This window comes from Helianthus annuus, chromosome 12, assembly GCF_002127325.2.
Source record: "Helianthus annuus cultivar XRQ/B chromosome 12, HanXRQr2.0-SUNRISE, whole genome shotgun sequence".
Lineage (NCBI taxonomy): Eukaryota > Viridiplantae > Streptophyta > Magnoliopsida > Asterales > Asteraceae > Helianthus > Helianthus annuus.
This window is the reverse complement of record NC_035444.2, coordinates 130,832,802-130,854,711: the sequence shown is the minus strand read 5'-3', so window position 1 is coordinate 130,854,711 and position 21,910 is coordinate 130,832,802. Positions and strand designations below refer to the sequence as shown.

Here is a 21,910-nt window from a genome sequence, read left to right as displayed (position 1 = left end):
AAATGGGTTTTCATGACAAATGGTGCAAGTGGATTCGGGGCATCCTAAAGTCGGCAAATTCTTCGGTTTTGGTCAACGGCTCGCCGACATTCACGTTTAGATGTGAGAAAGGTATGAGACAAGGGGATCCGCTATCTCCTTTCCTCTTTTTGGTCGTGATGGAAGCCCTTTCATGTATGATAGAGAACGCGAAGGAGGCCGAAGTGATTAGAGGTATTAAGATTGCTAACAACGGTACGTGTATCTCTCACCTTCTTTACGCGGACGACGCTATTGTGATGGGTGATTGGTCTAGGAATGAAGCGGTGAATGTGGTTAGAATTCTACGTTGTTTCTTCTTAAGTTCGGGGTTGAAAATTAATGTCGACAAGTCCAATTTATATGGGTTAGGAGTGGATGCGGAAGAAGTAGGGGAGTTGGCTAGTATAGTGGGTTGCAAACCGGATCGTCCGCCTATTAAGTATCTTGGGCTAAAAGTCGGTGCGAACATGAACCGGATATCAAATTGGCAATCGGTATGTGACATTTTCCGTGCTCGTCTTGCCAAATGGAAATCCCAACTCCTATCTATTGGGGGTAGGGTGGTTCTCATCAAAGCGGTATTGGAGAGTTTGCCAACTTACTATTTTTCGCTATATAAAGCTCCAAAGAAAGTGATCGCTACTTTAAAGTCTATGATAAAAAATTTCTTGTGGGGAGGTAATATGGAAGAAAGAAAGATGCATTGGGTCGTGTGGGAGAAGGTTACTCGGCACAAGAAAAATGGAGGTTTGGGTTTGAATAAGTTAAATGAGGTAAATACGGCATTGTTATCCAAATGGGCTTGAAGGTACAAGACGGAGAAGAATAACCTTTGGAAATGAGTCGTTGACGCCATTCATTCTAGTCGGGTGGGATGGGATTGCATTCCATTTAAAAAAAACGTGCTCCGGTGTTTGGCTTAACATAGCAAAAAACTTTATTAAAACGAAGATCGGGGGTCGACCGTTGAGGAGTTTCGTGAGAGGCACTGTTGGTAATGGCGAAGACATCTCCTTTTGGCTTGATTCTTGGCTATTTAATGATCCTCTGAAAGACATTTACCCTGAATTGTTCAGCTTGGAGGTGGACGAAAATGCAGCGTGGCCGATAGAATAATTCTTTCCGAAAACGTGGTCCAGTTTAATTGGTACTGGAGAACTGTTATCGCAGCCTCTGGCCTGGAGCCGATCCTTTTTCAGCTGCAAACGGAGCTAATGGGAGTTCAGCATGCGGATTACTCGGACCGATGGAAGTGGAATGCAGACCCGAATGGTACGTTTTCTGTTAAATTTGTAAAAAGTTTGTTGAAAAAAGAGGAAGAGGTTCAAGATAACTCTTTCATTTTGAGTTGGTGTAATTTGGTCCCCGCTAAGGTTAACATACACGCATGGAGGATGGAGATGGATAAAGTTCCGACCGCTGAAGCCTTGATAAAGAGAAATATTGGTATTACAGCCTCCTTATGCCCGATGTGTAATTCGGAAGAAGAAACGGTTCACCATGTGTTCAATACGTGCATTATTGCCACGAACGTTTGGAACGGTGTTAGTGTGTGGTGTAAGATACCAAACATTTTCGCCTTTTAACTCAAAGACCTCCTTTCTATTTTTAAAGGCCTTGACGTTTCGGAGAAGAAAAAGGATGCGATCCAAGGAATTATTTTATTCGGGTGTTGGTGTAACACCCCGTGTTTTCGAATGTCAAAGTCAAAGTCAAAGTCCAAGTCAACTTTGACTTTCTTTGACTGTAGATAGTCTATTTCATGTTTTAATTGTATTATTTGGAGTTAGTGTTGTAATCAGCAAGAATCGAAGTAATCGAATGTGTTAACGCGAACCGATCTACGACTGTGAATAGTAGGAAGTAACAATGCGATAAAGTTAACTAATCAGTAATCAAACCGATCTAACAATCATGGAACTCGAGACTTGAATTATGCGAATTGTGGTATTGTTATACGTGTGTGTGTGCCTTATTTGTTACTTGTGCATGTTTACTTTATGTTTGGTGTGGTATTCAAGCAAATCAATCGAAAATCGAATCAAAACTCGAAAAGCAATCGAACTCAATCGAAACCGACATCGACACGTGACTTATAGAAGATTGTATGTTAGATATAGTCCCAACTACTGGAAGTAATTTGAATAGGAACTCTATCGTATCCGTATCATTGTCCATCGAAATCGAAACGTCAAAAATCATCGCAAAATACTCAAAGTGTGTCGCGGATCGAACAGGAGGCATCCTGATCGAACAGGCCAGCCGATCGGCTAGCATTTTGCCAGCCGATCGAGCAGCCCACTCGATCGGAGCTCCTGGCTGATCGGCTGCCACTTTCCTCTTTTGGAAGCCTATAGATAGGATTGTCCTTGTCTTCATTTCCACTTTTGAAAAGTTCTGACCGGCCAGATCCTATTCTTCATCTTTTCTCAGATTTCCCTCAATCCCGGTAAGTTTTCACTCTAATTCCTGTACGTTTATGATCATTACTTGATTCTACACCTTTCTATCTTTCAAAATTTGGATTCTAACCGTGAAATCACCAAGATCTAAGTGTTCTTGGGTGATGTCATCATGGTGTTCTTGAAGAACATCAAACTTTGGCCTCATTCAACCATGAATGGCTTAGATCTAACCGATTTCCACATAAACAAGTTAAGATCTATCAAAGATCTAAACATCCACAAGTTATGAAGGATTGAAAGAAGGAATCCCAACTTTCTTTCAACTCTTTTACACTCAATGCCTTCAAACCGGTAGAAACGGAGCCTGAGCCAACCCACCGATCATTCCAATGGTTGGATGGTTCAAGATTCGGGTTCTATCTACGAGGTTCACCGACAATGGGTTAAAACTCTAAGCCGACGTTCCGAACCGCTCAACGGACGGATTTGGTGATTCCTGTCCGAGCCGGAGAGACAAGTAAGGACGAAGGTGTCCTAGTTCAACTCATTATCAAACTACCTCGATATAATGACAAGTAACCAAACAGCCAAGTGTTAGACGAAAGGCCGACCAGGTCAGAGATGCTGGCTGAACGGCTAGGCTGTTTGAACAGCCCAGCCGATCGGACATGCCAGCCGATCGACCGGGCCAGCCGGTCGGCTAGCACATGGTCCCACACTTTAAAAATTTCATGAAGCATAGTAATGAGGAAGAGATGTTCGACCGAACTGCGGTTGGTGAACATTACTCTTCGGATCATGAAATACTATACTTCAACACTTAATCGTTTTCACAACCCGTTCGTAGTAAGGAATGCCAGCCGATCGAACAGACTGTTCGATCGAGTGACATTCAGTTGAGGACTAATTCTGAAGTTCCTAGCCGATCGAGTGAGCTAGCCGATCGAGTGAGCTAGCCGATCGAACAAACAGTTCGATCGATCGACTTGAAAAGTAGGAACACTTCAGTGTTCTCAAATGCTGCAACGAAAACTTCAAAAGTTCAAATCCTCAAACACAAACACACCAGAGGAAGAAACAATCCACTCGAATGGCCCAGCCGATCGAGCCTACTGGCCGATCGAACAAGACTGTCCAACCGAACATACCAGCCGACCGAACAGCCCGTTCGATCGAACCTGTCGTTCGATCGACCAGCCCATTCGATCCATCCCCACTTGTTTACGTTTCCGCGTTACTTATTGTTGTACTATCGAACTATTCAGGCTAATCTTACTCTCAGCGCTCCCTTCAATCCATAATCAATCACTATGAGTATACTCGATCCCTTTTTGCTTTTAGCACTTTTGGGTGTTACATACGTTACCTATAAAATCCCAATCAAACACAAACTATTTGAACGCTAACCATTTGCATGTGCTACTTGACTAAATGAATGCTGTTTATTATGTTTACATGTGGAGTGCTATCTACCTGCCTTAGCAACATAGTACTATAGTTTGGACTCAGCACCCGTTCACACGGGGGTTGTTAAGGACAATTACTTGCATGGATTACAGTGGTAATCATGTATTGCGAACCATCTCGGACGGTCAACCCGCAGTCGTTGGTATCGATGGTCCCATGTCGATAATTAACATGCATCGTTTTCCTCTGTGTACGTGCCTGGTTATGCGTAAACTATTCGAACTCTATATGCTATTATCAAACTTGTGTGCTCACCTTTACATTTTATGTATTGACTTTATTTTAACGTATGTGACAGGTGCTTAAGTTTCTAGGATGCTTAGGCGCGTGGTGATGATGTGACAAGTGCTTAAGTTTCTAGGATGCTTAGGCGCGTGGTGATGAAATCGAGGTTAGGGAGTCTAGAAATAATAAACAATTGTCTGTAATAATAATTGAATCTGAGTTGTCGGAACGGAATTATTTGCCTAGTTGCTTTCTATGATAACTTGTTTATTTATTTGGGATACGGTATGCGACGTATCATTTAACTGAATTTGTAATAATAGTTGTTGTGGAAACTTCTGGACAATTTGCTTCGCTCAGTGCCGCGCCCCGATGATTCCGCCATCGGTTGGGGTGTGACAGATTGGTATCAGAGCCATAACTATAGGGAATTAGGTTAGACACGACCTAGTCCGGGTTGCTGTATTAGAGACCTAGACTATAGTTAGGAGCCATCAGACCAAGTTTATGTGCTTATTCTACAATCCGTCACTATCACTGCACTCGAGTTTTCAAATAAAGTCGGGAGATTTAGTTAGGAATAGGTGTGAAAGCCGCAAACTCCTGGCCAAACTGTCTGACTTGTACTGATTTTATTTAGTTATTCATGCTTATCTCATTATTTACACCAATAAACAAGGGAGATTATACCAAATCAGGAGTGAAATCCATATTTTGATGAATAACCCCCTTTATTTTATTAAAAACAAGGAAGAAATTGCTAAGCCAAAGGGTGAAACCCTGACCTTGGCAGTTTGTTCTGGATTTTGCTTATCTCACCAAGGCCTCGATGGACTCCAACGACCTGAACTCACAAGTATGACCTAGGAAGCGCGTGTGGAATGCCCAAGAATCGAGGCAGAAACACAACCACTAGAGTCGAAAGTGATGACAAGTGTACTGTGAATAGTCGAGTTGCCTTGAGTAGTCGATGTCTAGTAGCCGCAGACAATCTATCTCTCGATTTTATGTGCCCGATTCTGAGAACCGCAACCGCGTACTCTGATGACTCGTTGATTTTTGTGTGTTTATATGTGCTTTCCCTGTTTTGTGTTTTTATTTTGGGGTATTATTCGATTTTTCTATCATTTCAATCGACACACACGACTCGTACTGTTATTCTATCCCTAATCGATCCCTAGTTGCTGCAATCTAAACGATATTGCGATATGATGTGCTATACGACTAAGTAGGACGAATACGATACTATTCGATATGTTATACGAACGACACGCAAGCTTTGAATGATAGGATCTTGAGGCATTCAGAAGGCTATATGTGCTTATAGGGGAATTACGTGATATTACCTGCTTCTGTGATTAAATGGTTACGTGCTTTCGTGTTTATGTGACTCTGTGCTTATGTGCTTCTGTGCTTACGTGCATCTGTGGTTTTGTGCATATGTGTTTACGCGATATGTGTTTCGAAGTGATTCTAAGCTTTAGATAATAGTAGACGTGTGAGGTGAGATTCGATTCTGTTGTGTTGAGTCTCGTGACGATGTCTGTTGCAGACTATGTCGTCATCCGGACACCGAACCCCAATTACCCGCCAGGAAAAGAGAGACAGACGTCTCGCTGCTATCATCTCCAAGCAAGTGGCGAAAGCCGTGAGTGAGGTGTATGAAAATGCCAGCAAAACGTCAGAAGAATCCTGAGCTGAAAACCCTAAGGATTCAAGCAAGGCTGCTTTCAGCTTCAAGCTGTTCAAAGCATGCGGACCAAAAGAGTTCACCGGCGAAGATGGTCCTACGGCCATGTTCCACTGGTTCGACTCAGTCGAAGTCACTCTGCGCCAGAGCGGATGTCCTAAACATCTCCGCACTCTCAATGCTACAGGCATCTTCCAGTCCCGTGCTCTAGACTGGTGGATGGCCGAATGAAACAAGCGCGGAAATGATGCAGCTTACGAGCTAACATGGGAGGAGTTGAAGGCAATTATGACCGACGAATTCTGCCCTCCTCATGAACGCCAAAAGCTGGAGGACGAGTTCTGGGGAATCAAGCAGAAGGATGGAGACAACGCTGCTCTCACTGCTCGCTTCAAGCAGCTTAGCATCATCTGTCCTGATCAAGTCAAGACCTCAGATCAAGCCATCAAGAAGTACATTCGAGCCCTGCCCGACTGTGTAGCCAACTTTGTTCACGCCGCCAACCCAGCAACGATCGAAGAAACCTACCTGCTAGCCGCTGAGATTAATGACAAGCGGGTAATGTCTGGTTTCTGGGATAAGCAAACCAAGTCTCTGCACCAAGCCACTACAGCACCCACCGACTCACCTGCTCAATCCTCCAAGTCATCGAGAAGGAAGAAGAAGAACAACAACAGCTCCAGCAACAAGAGCTGTGCTGCCGCGACAAACGCCACTCCTCTACAAGCTGTACCAGCTCAACAGCAGCAGCACCCTCGCTCAGCTCCAGTGATCAATGCACCGCCAGCAAAGCGTGCATAAACAGGCCCTCACCCACTCTGCCCGACATGCTCTTATCATCATCCAGTGGGTCTAGCTTGTCGTTTTTGCGCTCACTGCAACCTGTACGGTCATTTCACTGCGAACTTTCGCTATGGTCCCCGTCAAGCCCCAGTTCAAGCTACTGTCAACCAAGCTCTACTCCCCGCCCCTCAAGGCCAACAAGCAGCTCCAGCACCTGCAGTTAATGCTCGAGTCTGCTTTGCATGTGGTGACCCTAACCACTTTGCAAACAGGTGCCCGAACAGGGTGGTTAAGCAAGAGCCCCAGCACCAACAGCAGCCTCAGCAACAGCAGCAAGCAGCCCATGCCCGAACCTTCAACATCAATGCCCGTCAGGCTCAGGCGGATAACAACGTGGTTAATGGTACGTTCCTTGTGAATGGTATTTATGCATCATGTTTGTTTGATACTGGAGCCGATAACTGCTTTGTGTCATTTGAATTCGAGAAGCTTCTTAGTCGTAAGCGCTCCTATCTATCCTCGTCATTCGAAGTCGAAGTCGCTACAGGAAGGACTATTGCCGTTAACTCGGTACTCCGTGATTGTACTCTCGAGCTCAACAATCACATCTTCCCAATCGACCTTATTCCAATGCAACTCGGAAGCTTTGATGTCATAATAGGCATGGACTTTCTTCGCGAAAACCATGCCGAGGTTGTATGCTTCGAGAAGATGATTCGATTCTCACTCGCGAATGGTGATTTGTTGTGTGTGTACGGTGAAACAGCGTCGAAGGGTCTCAAGCTTATGTCGTGTATTCAAGCCAGCAAGTATCTCCGCAAGGAATACCGAGCTTTCTTGGCCAACATCGTAGTAGCAGAGAAGGGAAAGAAAAAGAAAGTTGAAGTTAAAGATGTTCCAGTGGTTCGTGAATTTCCTCAGGTGTTCCCTGACGATCTTCCCGGACTACCACCAATTCGTGATATCGACTTTCGTATCAACCTCATTCCTGGAACTAACCCCGTTGCCAAAGCCCCTTATCGACTCGCTCCATCCGAAATGCGGGAACTCTCGAACCAACTCCAGGAATTACTCGAAAAAGGCTTTATTCGCCCAAGCACCTCTCCTTGGGGCGCGCCAGTCCTTTTCGTCAAAAAGAAGGATGGATCGTTCCGGATGTGCATCGACTATCGGGAATTGAATAAGCTAACCATCAAGAACCGATACCCCTTACCCCGAATCGACGATTTGTTTGATCAGCTACAAGGTGTAGCATGCTTCTCTAAGATCGATCTACGTTCAGGATATCATCAGCTACGGATTCAAGAGGAAGACATTCCTAAAACCGCTTTTCGAACCCGTTATGGCCATTACGAATTTGTAGTTATGCCCTTTGGTCTAACTAATGCACCCGCGGTTTTTATGGACCTGATGAATCGGGTGTGTTAGCCTTATCTTGACCGTTTCGCCATCGTGTTCATCGACGATGTCTTGATTTATTCCAAATCGAAAGCCGAACACGCGCAACATCTACGTTTGGTTCTCGAGTTACTCCAGGGGAACCAACTCTATGCCAAGTTCTCCAAGTGTGAATTCTGGTTGGAGGAGGTACAATTTCTGGGTCACATAGTGAATAGTCGGGGTATCCATGTCGATCCTGCGAAGATTGAAGCTGTCAAAAGCTGGATTACGCCTAAGAACCCGTCCGAAGTTCGTTCTTTTCTCGGACTAGCGGGCTATTATCGACGATTCATTGAAGGATTCTCCAAGATCGCTGTGCCACTTACTGCTCTTACGCATAAGGACAAGCCTTTTGTGTGGAGAAACGCACAAGAGACTGCCTTTCAAACCCTCAAGCATATGCTGTGCAACGCACCGATTCTTACGCTGCCCGACGGAAGCGACAACTTCATTGTCTACTGTGATGCTTCTAACCTTGGTCTCGGCTGTGTTCTCATGCAGCGAGACAAGGTTATAGCCTACGCATCTCGTCAGCTCAAGATCCACGAGAAGAACTATACAACCCATGACCTCGAGCTAGGCGCGGTTGTCTTTGCGTTGAAGATCTGGCGACACTACCTGTATGGCACTAGGTGTACGATCTACACTGATCACAGGAGTTTGCAACACATCTTTAATCAGAGAGAGCTTAATATGCGTCAACGCCGATGGGTAGAACTTCTCAACGATTACGACTGTGAGATACGTTATCACCCAGGCAAGGCGAATGTGGTTGCTGACGCGCTCAGCAGGAAGAGTTACGTGCTCAGCAGGAAGAGTTACGTGCTCAGTACCCGAAACATCCAAGCCCAGCACAACCTCGAAACCCTTATTCGCGAAGCCCAACATGCTTGCTTTAACGAGCGTACATTGAAGAAAGAGAGGATCTATCACGATGGAGCTCAGTTAGTAAGCAAATCAGATGGGATATTCTATTATCTGGATCGAATTTGGATCCCTAAGCGGACCGACTTGCGAAAGATTATTATGAATGAAGCCCACAAGTCCCGATATTCTATTCATCCCGGTGCAGACAAGATGTACCACGACCTGCGTTATAAGTACTGGTGGCCGGGTATGAAACGGGATATCGCTCTGTACGTTGGACACTGTTTAACTTGTGCAAGAGTCAAGGCTGAACATCAAAGACCTTCTGGCTTACTCGAACAACCGCCGATACCTATATGGAAGTGGGAGAGTATAGCTATGGATTTCATAACGAAACTCCCGCCCACGCCATTAGGTCACGACAGTATTTATAGTTGATCGTCTAACGAAATCAGCCCACTTTTTGCTAATACGAGAAGACTACAAAGTGGAACGACTAGCCCAAATCTACACCGACGAGATAATTCGTAATCATGGTACGCCTCGTGACATCATTTCAGATCGTGATGCTCGGTTCACTTCGCGATTGTGGGAAACGTTTCAAGCGGCCCTTGGTACGTCGCTTAATCTGAGTACTGCATTCCATCCTCAAACCAACGGACAGACTGAAAGAACGATCCGTACTCTTGAAGACATGCTCCGAGCGTGTGTTATAGATTTTGGTGGTAGTTGGAACAAACACCTGCCATTGGTGGAATTCTTGTACAATAATAACTATCATGCCAGCATTCAAATGGTACCTTTCGAGGCTTTGTATCGTAGAAGATGTCGATCGCCTATTGTGTGGCACGAGATCGGTCACTCGCAACTAACCGGTCCCGAGATTCTACAAGAAACGACTGACAAAATCCACCAGATTCGAGACAATTTGGTAAAAGCTCGGAACAGACAGGAAAGTTACGCCGATAGAAGACGCAAGCCCCTTGAATTTGAAGTTGGTGACTACGTACCCCTAAAGGTATCACCTTGGAAGGGTGTAGTCTGATTTGGCAAGAAAGGGAAACTAGCGCCTCGATATGTTGGACCTTTTAGGATTCTGGAAAGAATCGGAAAAGTCGCCTACAGACTCGAGCTACCGGAGGAACTCAGTAATGTCCACCCAACTTTCCACGTCTCTAACCTCCGAAAATGCCTTGCTGATCATGATCTAGTCGTACCACTAGACGATCTTCAGGTCAACGAAACGTTACACTTCGTGGAAAAGCCTGTCGAAATCATGGATCGCCAAACCAAGCAACTCAGGCGCTCTCGCATCCCGATAGTGAAAGTCCGATGGGAAGGCAAGCATGGCGTGGAGTTCACTTGGGAACTCGAAAGCGACATGAAGGCCAAGTACCCGCAGTTGTTTAAATAAATAGATCTGAAGCATCAAATTGGTAAATCACGGTGTTGTGTAGCCTTCGACCTAATTTCGGGACGAAATTCCCTCAACAAGGGGAGGCTGTAACACCCCGTGTTTTCGAATGTCAAAGTCAAAGTCAAAGTCAAAGTCCAAGTCAACTTTGATTTTCTTTGACTGTAGATAGTCTATTTCATGTTTTAATTGTATTATGTGGAGTGAGTGTTGTAATCAGCAAGAATCGAAGTAATCGAATATGTTAACGCGAACCGATCTACGATTGTGAATAGTAGGAAGTAACAATGCGATAAAGTTAACTAATCACTAATCAAACCGATCTAACAATCATCGAACTCGAGACTCGAATTATGCGAATTGTGGTATTGTTATACGTATGTGTGTGCCTTATGTGTTACTTGTGCATGTTTACTTTATGTTTGGTGTGGTATTCAAGCGAATCAATCGAAAATCGAATCGAAACTCGAAAAGCAATCGAACTCAATCGAAACCGACATCAAAACGTGACTTATAGAAGATTGTATGTTAGATATAGTCCCAAATACTGAAAGTAATTTGACTAGGAACTCTATCGTATCTGTATCATTGTCCATCGAAATCGAAACGTCAAAAATCGTCGCAAAATACTCAAAGTGTGTCGCGGATCGAACAGGAGGCATCCTGATCGAACAGGCCAGCCGATCGGCTCGCATCTTGCCAGCCGATCGAGCAGCCCACTCGATCGGAGCTCCTGGCCGATCGGCTGCCACTTTCCTCTGTTGGAAGCCTATAAATAGTGTTGTCCTTATCTTCATTTCCACTTTTGGAAAGTTCTGACCGGCCAGCTCCTATTCTTCATCTTTTCTCAGATTTCCCTCAATCCCGGTAAGTTTTCACTCTAATTCATGTACGTTTATGATCCTTACTTGATTCTACACCTTTCTATCTTTCAAAATTTGTATTCTAACCGTGAAATCACCAAGATCTAAGTGTTCTTGGGTGATGTCATCATGGTGTTCTTGAAGAACATCAAACTTTGGCCTCATTCAACCATGAATGGCTTAGATCTAACCAATTTCCACATAAACAAGTTAAGATCTATCAAAGATCTAAACATCCACAAGTTATGAAGGATTGAAAGAAGGAATCCCAACTTTGTTTCAACTCTTTTACACTCAATGCCTTCAAACCGGTAGAAACGGAGCCTGAGCCAACCCACCGATCATTCCAATGGTTGGATGGTTCAAGATTTGGGTTCTATCTACGAGGTTCACCGATAATGGGTTAAAACTCTAAGCCGACGTTTCGAACCGCTCAACGAACGGATTTGGGTGATTCCTGTCCGAGCCGGAGAGACAAGTAAGGACGAAGGTGTCCTAGTTCAACTCATTATCAAACTACCTCGATATAAAGACAAGTAACCAAACAACCAAGTGTTAGACGAAAGGCCGACCAGGTCAGAGATGCTGGATGAACGGCTAGGCTGTTCGAACAGCCCAGCCGATCGGACATGCCAGCCGATCGACCGGGCCAGCCGGTCGGCTAGCACATGGTCCCACACTTTAAAAATTTCATGAAGCATAGTATTGAGGAAGAGATGTTCGACCGAACTGCGGTTGGTGAACATTACTCTTCGGATCATGAAATACTATACTTCAACACTTAATCGTTTTCACAACCCGTTCGTAGTAGGGAATGCCAGCCGATCGAACAGACTGTTCGATCGAGTGACATTCAGTTGAGGACTAATTCTGAAGTTCCTAGCCGATCGAGTGAGCTAGCCGATCGAGTGAGCTAGCCGATCGAACGAACAGTTCGATCGATCGACTTGAAAGGTAGGAACACTTCAGTGTTCTCAAATGCTGCAACGAAAACTTCAAAAGTTCAAATCCTCAAACACAAACACACCAGAGGAAGAAACAATCCACTCGAATGGCCCAGCCGATCGAGCCTACCGGCCGATCGAACAGGACTGTCCAACCGAACATACCAGCCGACCGAACAGCCCGTTCGATCGAACCTGTCATTCGATCGACCAGCCCATTCGATCCATCCCCACTTGTTTACGTTTCCGCGTTACTTATTGTTGTACTATCGAACTATTCAGGCTAATCTTACTCTCAGCGCTCCCTTCAATCCATAATCAATCACTGTGAGTATACTCGATCCCTTTTTGCTTTTTGCACTTTTGGGTGTTACATACGTTACCTATCAAATCCCAATCAAACACAAACTATTTGAACGCTAACCATTTGCATGTGCTACTTGACTAAATGAATGTTGTTTATTATGTTTACACGTGGAGTGCTATCTACCTGCCTAAGCAACATAGTACTATAGTTTGGACTCAGCACCCGTTCACACGGGGGTTGTTAAGGACAATTACTTGCATGGATTACAGTGGTAATCATGTATTGCGAACCGTCTCGGACGGTCAACCCGCAGTCGTTGGTATCGATGGTCCCATGTCGATAATTAACATGCATCGTTTTCCTCTGTGTACGTGCATGGTTATGCGTAAACTATTCGAACTCTATATGCTATTATCAAACTTGTGTGCTCACCTTTACATTTTATGTATTGACTTTATTTTAACGTATGTGACAGGTGCTTAAGTTGCTAGGATGCTTAGGCGCGTGGTGATGAAATCGAGGTTAGGGAGTCTAGAAATAATAAACAATTGTCTGTAATAATAATTGAATCTGAGTTGTCGGAACGGAATTATTTGCCTAGTTGCTTTCTATGATAACTTGTTTATTTATTTGGGATACGGTATGGGACGTATCATTTAACTGAATTTGTAATAATAATTGTTGTGGAAACTTCTGGACAATCTGTTTCGCTCAGTGCCGCGCCCCGATGATTCCGCCATGGGTTGGGGTGTGACGGTTGGAGTCTGTGGCGAGCTAGGAACAATGCTAAATTTTCTAATACGCCTATTAGAATAGATAATATTTTGAGTGAGATTAAGGCCTTGCGTTTTTTATGTGTTAGACCCGCTTATTTAGTTCTTATAAAACCATTTTCAATGATAATTTTAAGACTTGAAATAATAAGTTAAGTTCATATTTTCGACAAAAATCGGGCATGACCCATTCGTACAATGAGCATGCCCCTGTTTCATACAACTTTCATATAAAATATTCCATGACCCTTACGACTAGACACAACGAAAATCCAAGAAAAACATAAACCTTTGACCAATACATCTACCAACTAGTTTAGACAAACTTTCACAATTATTGACCCAAAACATTAAAGCAACTAGCGGAAGCGCTTGATATGTTAAGTGGTGATCACGTGCTCGCTTCAATTCGCCATAGAGTCTACGATGAGGATTTACCTACATTAACAAGAAATTTCAAAGGTTAGTTATCACACTCGCTAAATCATAATTCTTTCATTTTAGTTCCATCCGTATATGAACTTTTAACCGTTTTACGCATTCGAATACCCATAAACTTGGGTATAGCATAAACATTCTCAATGAGAGTTAAGCATACACGTTAACCCGTTTGATTGGGTTATTTGCTTTCAACATAAGTTCTTCTTTCCATCCGTATAACGGATTAAGCTTCTAGCATTCGTTATAGCATTCAAAACCACCGTTCAAGACGAATGGTATCATATCATTACTCGACCTAGTTACTTGAACTAGTCGATTTGCTTATCATGGCTTAACCTTCATTAGCTTAGCCAAATCCGCAAGGGATTTGCTATTTATTTACTAATCACCGTATCCATTATAACAATAAATAATCGTTATAACACAATTTGCTCGACACAATTACTAACAAAAATCTAAGTAAAGTTTTGTACGTCACGAAACATACCTTTGTCTTGTGAGCTTTCCGACTTCTTAGAACCTGAGCCCTCTTCCTTTACGCCTATATTAACACATCCGTTCATTTGTTTAGTACCCGGAATTTCATTCCATTCCATTACATTCAATATTTCACATAGTTGTTCATTCAAGCATTTCATCGAACACCTAGTGTGCATCACATTAATAAAGCATAATGTACAACATTTAAAGCATAATTTCACTAATTCATCCTATGTGCCATCAATAATCACTCTAGTTCTAACAATTCCTTTAGCCTACATAAATTTAACTAGCATTCATGTATTGCAAACCAAATTTCATATCAAAACCACACATAATTATAATCTCCACAATCCTCCTACTCATAGCATAATTTCACAAGATGGGTTTTATAAGATTTCTTTCAATTAAACTAGAACCGAGCATGATTTCTGTTCTAGGGAGTAACCCTAACATCTAATTAACACAAATCATACCACGAAATTTTCATTGGGTTAAAACCCTTCTTTCTACAACTCACCAAAATCAGAAATTCGACTTACCGGTTTACTAGGGATGCTTAGATGATCGAAACTTTATGACATGCAGTTAACTAACATTGATTTTTCCTTGTCAATTGGTGAGTTTTTACAAGAACAAAGGGGTAAACCCTTGTTCCCTGCTTCCTGCTCGATCCCAAACACGCACAGGGTGTGTGTTTTGTGGTTTGAACATAATTAAACCCTCCTTAATTATAATTTACACATTACCCCTTCAAGACTTATTACATTTTTAATTTGTAAACCTCCCATGATTTAATTTATCCATTTTTCATTTATTCTAGTATTAAAAATAAATTTTGGGGTGTTACAAGTCTACCCCCCTTAAGGAGGTTTCGTCCCCGAAACCTGGCACAAACATATTTTTAAGTGTGTACGTACCAAAAAGGAACGGGTAGTGCTTTTTCATCTCGTCTTCCGCTTCCCATGTAAGTTCCGACCCCTTTCGGTGCTGCCATTGCACCAACACTTGCCGAACTGCTTTATTGCAGAGCTTCTTCACCTTGACATCTTTAATGGCCATTGTTCTTTCGACATAATTCAACCCCTCGTCCAACTCGATGTCATCGAGTGGTACTAACGCGGTTTCATCCGCAAGACACTTTCTCAATTGCGACACGTGGAAGGTATTGTGAATCCCGTCTAGAGCAGGTGGTAATTCTAATCGATATGCAACCCTTCCAACACGAGCCAAGATTTTAAACGGCCCAATATAACGAGGACCCAACTTACCACGTTTGCGAAAACGGATTATACCCTTCCATGGGGACACTTTCAGCAGAACCAAGTCTCCGACTTGGAATTCAATGGGACGTCTTCTTTTATCTGAATAAGCCTTTTGTCGATCCTGGGCCGCTTTCAGTCGAGCTCTAACCAACTTAATCTTTTCACTCGTTACTGCTATTAAATCACTTGGCGCAAGCTCTCTTTGCCCTACTTCTCCCCAGCATACGGGAGTTCTACATTTCCTCCCGTACAGTAATTCATACGGAGCCATTTGGATACCACTATGGTAACTATTATTATAGGAAAATTCCACTAGTGGTAAATGGTCATCCCAACTTCCCCCAAAATCTAGGGCACACGCCCTCAGCATATCAACAAGTGTTTGAATGGTTCTTTCTGACTGGCCGTCAGTTTGAGGGTGGTAGGCGGTACTTATGTGTAATTTCGTACCCACACTCTCGTGAAATTTTTGCCAGTAACGAGAAGTAAAACTAGTGTCCCGATCCGAGACAATTGACACGGGCACTCCGTGTCGAGATATAATCTCGTTCATGTAAATTTCCGCCATTTTCTCGGAAGAGTAGGCTTCTTTAATAGGTAGAAAATGGGCGCTTTTCGTAAGTCGGTCCACGATTACCCATATCGCATCATGCCCCTTCTTCGTTCTAGGAAGCTTAGTTACCAAATCCATCGTTAATTCCTCCCACTTCCATTGCGGTATCTCCAAGGGTTGTAATTCCCCGTACGGCTTTTGATGCTCGGTTTTCACTTGGGAACAAATTAAGCATTTCGCGACATATTTGACTATGTCACGTTTCATGCCCGGCCACCAATAATTGGCCTTCAAGTCCCGATACATCTTTGTAGCCCCAGGGTGGACCGAATATCGTGACTTATGTGCCTCGTCGAGTAAAGTAGCCTTGACTTCACAGAATCGGGGTATCCAAATTCGACGAATCGCGTCTTGAGTCCGGTCGAATTTTCTTCTAATTTATCGATTACACCTTTTAGTCTTTCCTTCTTTAAGTCTTCCGCTCCAAGCGACTTTATTTGAGACTCGCGTATCATTTCAAGTAATCGTGGCGTAACAATCATCTTCATGGACTTTACACGAAAAGGAGACGGATACTCTCTTCGGCTTAACGCATCGGCTACCACGTTTGCTTTTCCCGGGTGATAAAGGATATCACAATCATAATCTTTGATAAGCTCCAGCCATCTCCGTTGCCTCATATTTAAATCTTTCTGCTCGAAAAGGTACTTGAGGCTTTTATGATCTGAGTAAATAGTGCATCTCGTGCCGTACAAATAATGTCTCCAAATCTTTAAGGCGAACACTACCGCTGCCAATTCTAGATCGTGAGTCGGGTAGTTTACTTCATGCGGCTTCAATTGTCTTGAAGCATAAGCGATGACTCTTCCCCTTTGCATCAAGACGCAGCCTAATCCCTGGTGTGATGCGTCTGAATAGACCACCAAGTCTTCAGTTCCATCCGGTAATGTTAGAACCGGAGGACGGGATAATTTCTCCTTTAACATTTGGAAAGCCTCCTCCTGGTCTTTACCCCACACAAACTTCTCTTTCTTTCTTGTCAGTTTTGTTAAGGGTAAGGCTATCTTCGAAAAATCCTGTATGAACCTTCTATAGTACCCGGCAAGGCCCAGAAAACTTCTTATCTCTGTTGGGTTCTTCGGAGAGACCCACTTCATTACAGCATCAATCTTTGAAGGATCAACTAAAACACCTTCCGCATTGATCACGTGACCCAGGAATTGCACCTCTCTGAGCCAAAAGGCACACTTTGAAAATTTTGCGTAAAGTTTCTCCTTGCGGAGAATTTCGAGTACTTCACGCAAGTGCCTTGCATGTTCAGCTTTGCTTCGCGAATAGACTAAGATATCATCTATGAACACGATTACCGATTTGTCTAACATGGGTCGGCACACCCGGTTCATAAGATCCATAAACGCAGCCGGCGCGTTCGTCAATCCAAAAGACATGACTAAAAATTCATAGTGCCCGTAACGGGTTCTAAACGCAGTCTTTGGAATATCTTCTTCCCGTACTCTAACTTGATGGTACCCCGAACGCAGGTCTATCTTGGAGAACCAACTCGCCCCTTGTAATTGATCAAAAAGGTCGTCAATTCTAGGTAAAGGGTAGCGGTTCTTTATGGTCAGCTTGTTTAATTCCCTATAGTCGATGCACATACGCATCGACCCGTCTTTCTTTTTAACAAATAGAACGGGTGCTCCCCAAGGCGACACACTTGGGCGTATGAAGCCCTTATCTAGAAGATCTTGTAATTGTGTCATTAACTCCCGCATCTCGGTGGGAGCAAGTCTATAGGGAGCCTTCGCAACTGGCTTTGCACCCGGGTTTAATTCGATGCGAAATTCTATTTCTCTTTCGGGAGGGAGTCCCGGCAATTCTTCCGGGAACACATCCGGAAATTCATTCACGACCTCAACGTCTTCAAGCTTCGGGAGAATTTGCTGAGCGTCTACCACATAAGCCAGGTATGCTCTATTTCCATTGCGTATGTATTTAAAGGCTTGGATAAGGTTACACAATTTGGTTTCTACGTTTCTTTCCCCTTGAATACTCAATTGCCTTCCACTTGGGGCTTGAATAGACATTATCTTATTTTCACAATTTATTTCTACCCGGTGTCGTGCCAACCAATCCATTCCCACTATCATTTTAAATTCCCCTAGAACCATAGGTATGAGATCAATTTTGAATTCCTCATCTTCCATCATGAATTTACATTTCCTAGATATCTCATGTAGCATATAGATCTTACTATCAGCTATTTCTACTTCTAGAGGCGTTGACATTCGTTCGATCTTAAAGGACGGATGTTGTATAATTTCATTCGAAATAAATGACATGGTAGCTCTAGTATCGAATAGAACATAAACCGGTATGGAGTTTAGTAAAAAGATACCTGAAATCACATTCGGGTGAGACTTGGCTTCTTCGGATGTAATTTGGAACACCCTCCCTTTCGCTCTAGAACCCTCTTGCTTCTTATCTTCTTTCTTTGACTCTTGCTGAAGTTTTGGGCATTCCGATTTAACATGCCCTTTTTCAAAACAATGAAAGCAAGTCTTCGGGTTGTTTGGACACTGATAAGACGAATGCCCTTCCTTACCACATTTATAACACCCTTTCTTGCCTAACAAGCATTCCCCCGTATGAAGCTTTCCACAAGTCTTACACGGCGTGATACCACTCTTCGACTTATCTTTTCTTCCTTTCTCTTGATACTTCCCCTTTTTGGCCGGGGTCGAACTTCCACCTTTTTCATTTGGTCTCTTTTCTCCACGTTCTTCTTGCCTCTTGATTTCGATTTCTCTATCCCGCGCTAGGTTGATTAGCTCATCAAGAGTCTTACACTTCGAGGGAGTGATGAACTCCCTAAATTCTGCCTTTAACACCCCATAAAAGCGATTAATCTTCATCCTTTCAGTTTGCACAAACTCTCCACAAAACTTCATCTTATCCAAGAAAATGTTCGATATCTCATTTATCGTTTCGTTTTTCTGTCGGAGGCGTAAGAAATCCTCTTGAATCTTATCAACGGCTGACTGAGGGCAGTGATATTTCATAAAAGGATCCTTAAACTCTTGCCAGGTCATTGTTTGGAGCCTTTCTTCGCCTATCTCTTTACTGTGTGCATCCCACCAATCTTTTGCCTGAAAAGTGAGTTGGCCGGTAGCGAACATCACCTTATCTTCGTTATCACAACGACTTCGAATACACACCGCTTCTATATTTGAAATCCATCTTTGGCATGCAATCGGGTCAATTTTACCATCATACGTTGCGGGTTGGCATGCCATGAAGTCTTTATACGTGCACCTACGTTCCTTGCTTTTGTTTCTAGATCCCTCTAATAGTTCTTTCAGTTCTTCAATCTTGCTAGTCATCATAGCATCTACGACTCCCAAAACCCGGCTTTCCACCTCTTGAGCTAATCGCGGAAGATGGGCTTGCATAACCCCTTCCGCCACCTCCGTAACCCTACTGTTAAACGCTTCTTGCCGAGTTGCGTCATCATCCTCATTGACATTTCTTGCATCAGCCATCTACACAATATCATGCTTCTCGTTTAATACAAATTACAAACTTTCCGCATATCATTACTCATTAATCATCATTCACTTAATCCATTTCATGTCATTTGCTTCATTTCTTTTGATTCTTACGAATCCATTCTCGTTGTAATCGCTAATTGTGATTACATACACTTGTTAAACCTTATATGGACACTACGTAGCCATGAAATAAGCTTTCGGACAAACCGGTAACACAAAGCATGAAAAACAAAACAATTTCAGCGTTTTGGCATTATGTAAGCCGTCGGCGACGGCTATGTGCCCGTCGGCGACGGGCTCGTATGATGGCCGTCGGACGGCTTTTCCCATCGGCAATTAGTTTAGGCGTCGGACAAGAGGATGCCGTCGGCGACGGGGGTTAACCCGTCGGCGACGGGCTTCCGTTTTGCAGAAACGTTGCAGTTCCATTTTTAAGCATTCTCATTCGATTCTTTCCATTCCGTTCAGGTTCTACAGCTCCTGAACTTATCATTTGACCTTCTCATAAATCTTTTTAATTGTTTCCATCAAACTCATAAAAAGAACACACTTGCAACTTATTTATAACTTTAAAGTTACCTCTTGGGCGATCTTGGAGCGAGCACTCTTTCGAACGAGCCATCGGTTTGAGTTCAAGCACCGCGTTTAACGCTCGAATCCCTCAAACCTTGGCTCTTATACCAACTTGTTAGACCCGCTTATTTAGTTCTTATAAAACCATTTTCAATGATAATTTTAAGACTTGAAATAATAAGTTAAGTTCATATTTTCGACAAAAATCGGGCATGACCCATTCGTACAATGAGCATGCCCCTGTTTCATACAACTTTCATATAAAATATTCCATGACCCTTACGACTAGACACAACGAAAATCCAAGAAAAACATAAACCTTTGACCAATACATCTACCAACTAGTTTAGACAAACTTTCACAATTATTGACCCAAAACATTAAAGCAACTAGCGGAAGCGCTTGATATGTTAAGTGGTGATCACGTGCTCGCTTCAATTCGCCATAGAGTCTACGATGAGGATTTACCTACATTAACAAGAAATTTCAAAGGTTAGTTATCACACTCGCTAAATCATAATTCTTTCATTTTAGTTCCATCCATATATGAACTTTTAACCGTTTTACGCATTCGAATACCCATAAACTTGGGTATAGCATAAACACTCTCAATGAGAGTTAAGCATACACGTTCAACCCGTTTGATTGGGTTATTTGCTTTCAACATAAGTTCTTCTTTCCATCTGTATAACGGATTAAGCTTCTAGCATTCGTTATAGCATTCAAAACCACCGTTCAAGACGAATGGTATCATATCATTACTCGACCTAGTTACTTGAACTAGTCGATTTGCTTATCATGGCTTAACCTTCATTAGCTTAGCCAAATCCGCAAGGGATTTGCTATTTATTTACTAATCACCGTATCCATTATAACAAGAAATAATCGTTATAACACAATTTGCTCGACACAATTACTAACAAAAATCTAAGTAAAGTTTTGTACGTCACGAAACATACCTTTGTCTTGTGAGCTTTCCGACTTCTTAGAACCTGAGCCCTCTTCCTTTACGCCTATATTAACACATCCGTTCATTTGTTTAGTACCCGGAATTTCATTCCATTCCATTACATTCAATATTTCACATAGTTGTTCATTCAAGCATTTCATCGAACACCTAGTGTGCATCACATTAATAAAGCATAATGTACAACATTTAAAGCATAATTTCACTAATTCATCCTATGTGCCATCAATAATCACTCTAGTTCTAACAATTCCTTTAGCCTACATAAATTTAACTAGCATTCATGTATTGCAAACCAAATTTCATATCAAAACCACACATAATTATAATCTCCATAATCCTCCTACTCATAGCATAATTTCACAAGATGGGTTTTATAAGATTTCTTTCAATTAAACTAGAACCGAGCATGATTTCTGTTCTAGGGAGTAACCCTAACATCTAATTAACACAAATCATACCACGAAATTTTCATTGGGTTAAAACCCTTCTTTCTACAACTCACCAAAATCAGAAATTCGACTTACCGGTTTACTAGGGATGCTTAGATGATCGAAACTTTATGACATGCAGTTAACTAACATTGATTTTTCCTTGTCAATTGGTGAGTTTTTACAAGAACAAAGGGGTAAACCCTTGTTCCCTGCTTCCTGCTCGATCCCAAACACGCACAGGGTGTGTGTTTTGTGGTTTGAACATAATTAAACCCTCCTTAATTATAATTTGCACATTACTCCTTCAAGACTTATTACATTTTTAATTTGTAAACCTCCCATGATTTAATTTATCCATTTTTCATTTATTCTAGTATTAAAAATAAATTTTGGGGTGTTACATTATGGTTTTCTTATAGATCGAAACATAAAGGTTTGGAGTGGAGG

At 42.6% G+C, this 21,910-nt stretch overlaps 2 long non-coding RNA genes across 2 annotated transcripts; both read right to left on the bottom strand.

Moving 5' to 3' along the window:
• Positions 1–13,514: 13,514 nt before the first annotated feature.
• On the bottom strand, positions 13,515–14,799 carry LOC110897050. Its single transcript, XR_002568395.2, has 3 exons — positions 14,663–14,799; positions 14,128–14,181; positions 13,515–13,637 (listed from the first exon to the last, which is right to left on the bottom strand). It is a non-coding gene; the product is annotated as an uncharacterized LOC110897050 (long non-coding RNA).
• Positions 14,800–20,407: 5,608 nt separating this feature from the next.
• LOC110897049 lies at positions 20,408–21,693 on the bottom strand. The gene is made up of 3 exons (XR_002568394.2): positions 21,557–21,693; positions 21,022–21,075; positions 20,408–20,530 (listed from the first exon to the last, which is right to left on the bottom strand). It is a non-coding gene; the product is annotated as an uncharacterized LOC110897049 (long non-coding RNA).
• Between the last annotated feature and the right edge of the window lie 217 nt (positions 21,694–21,910).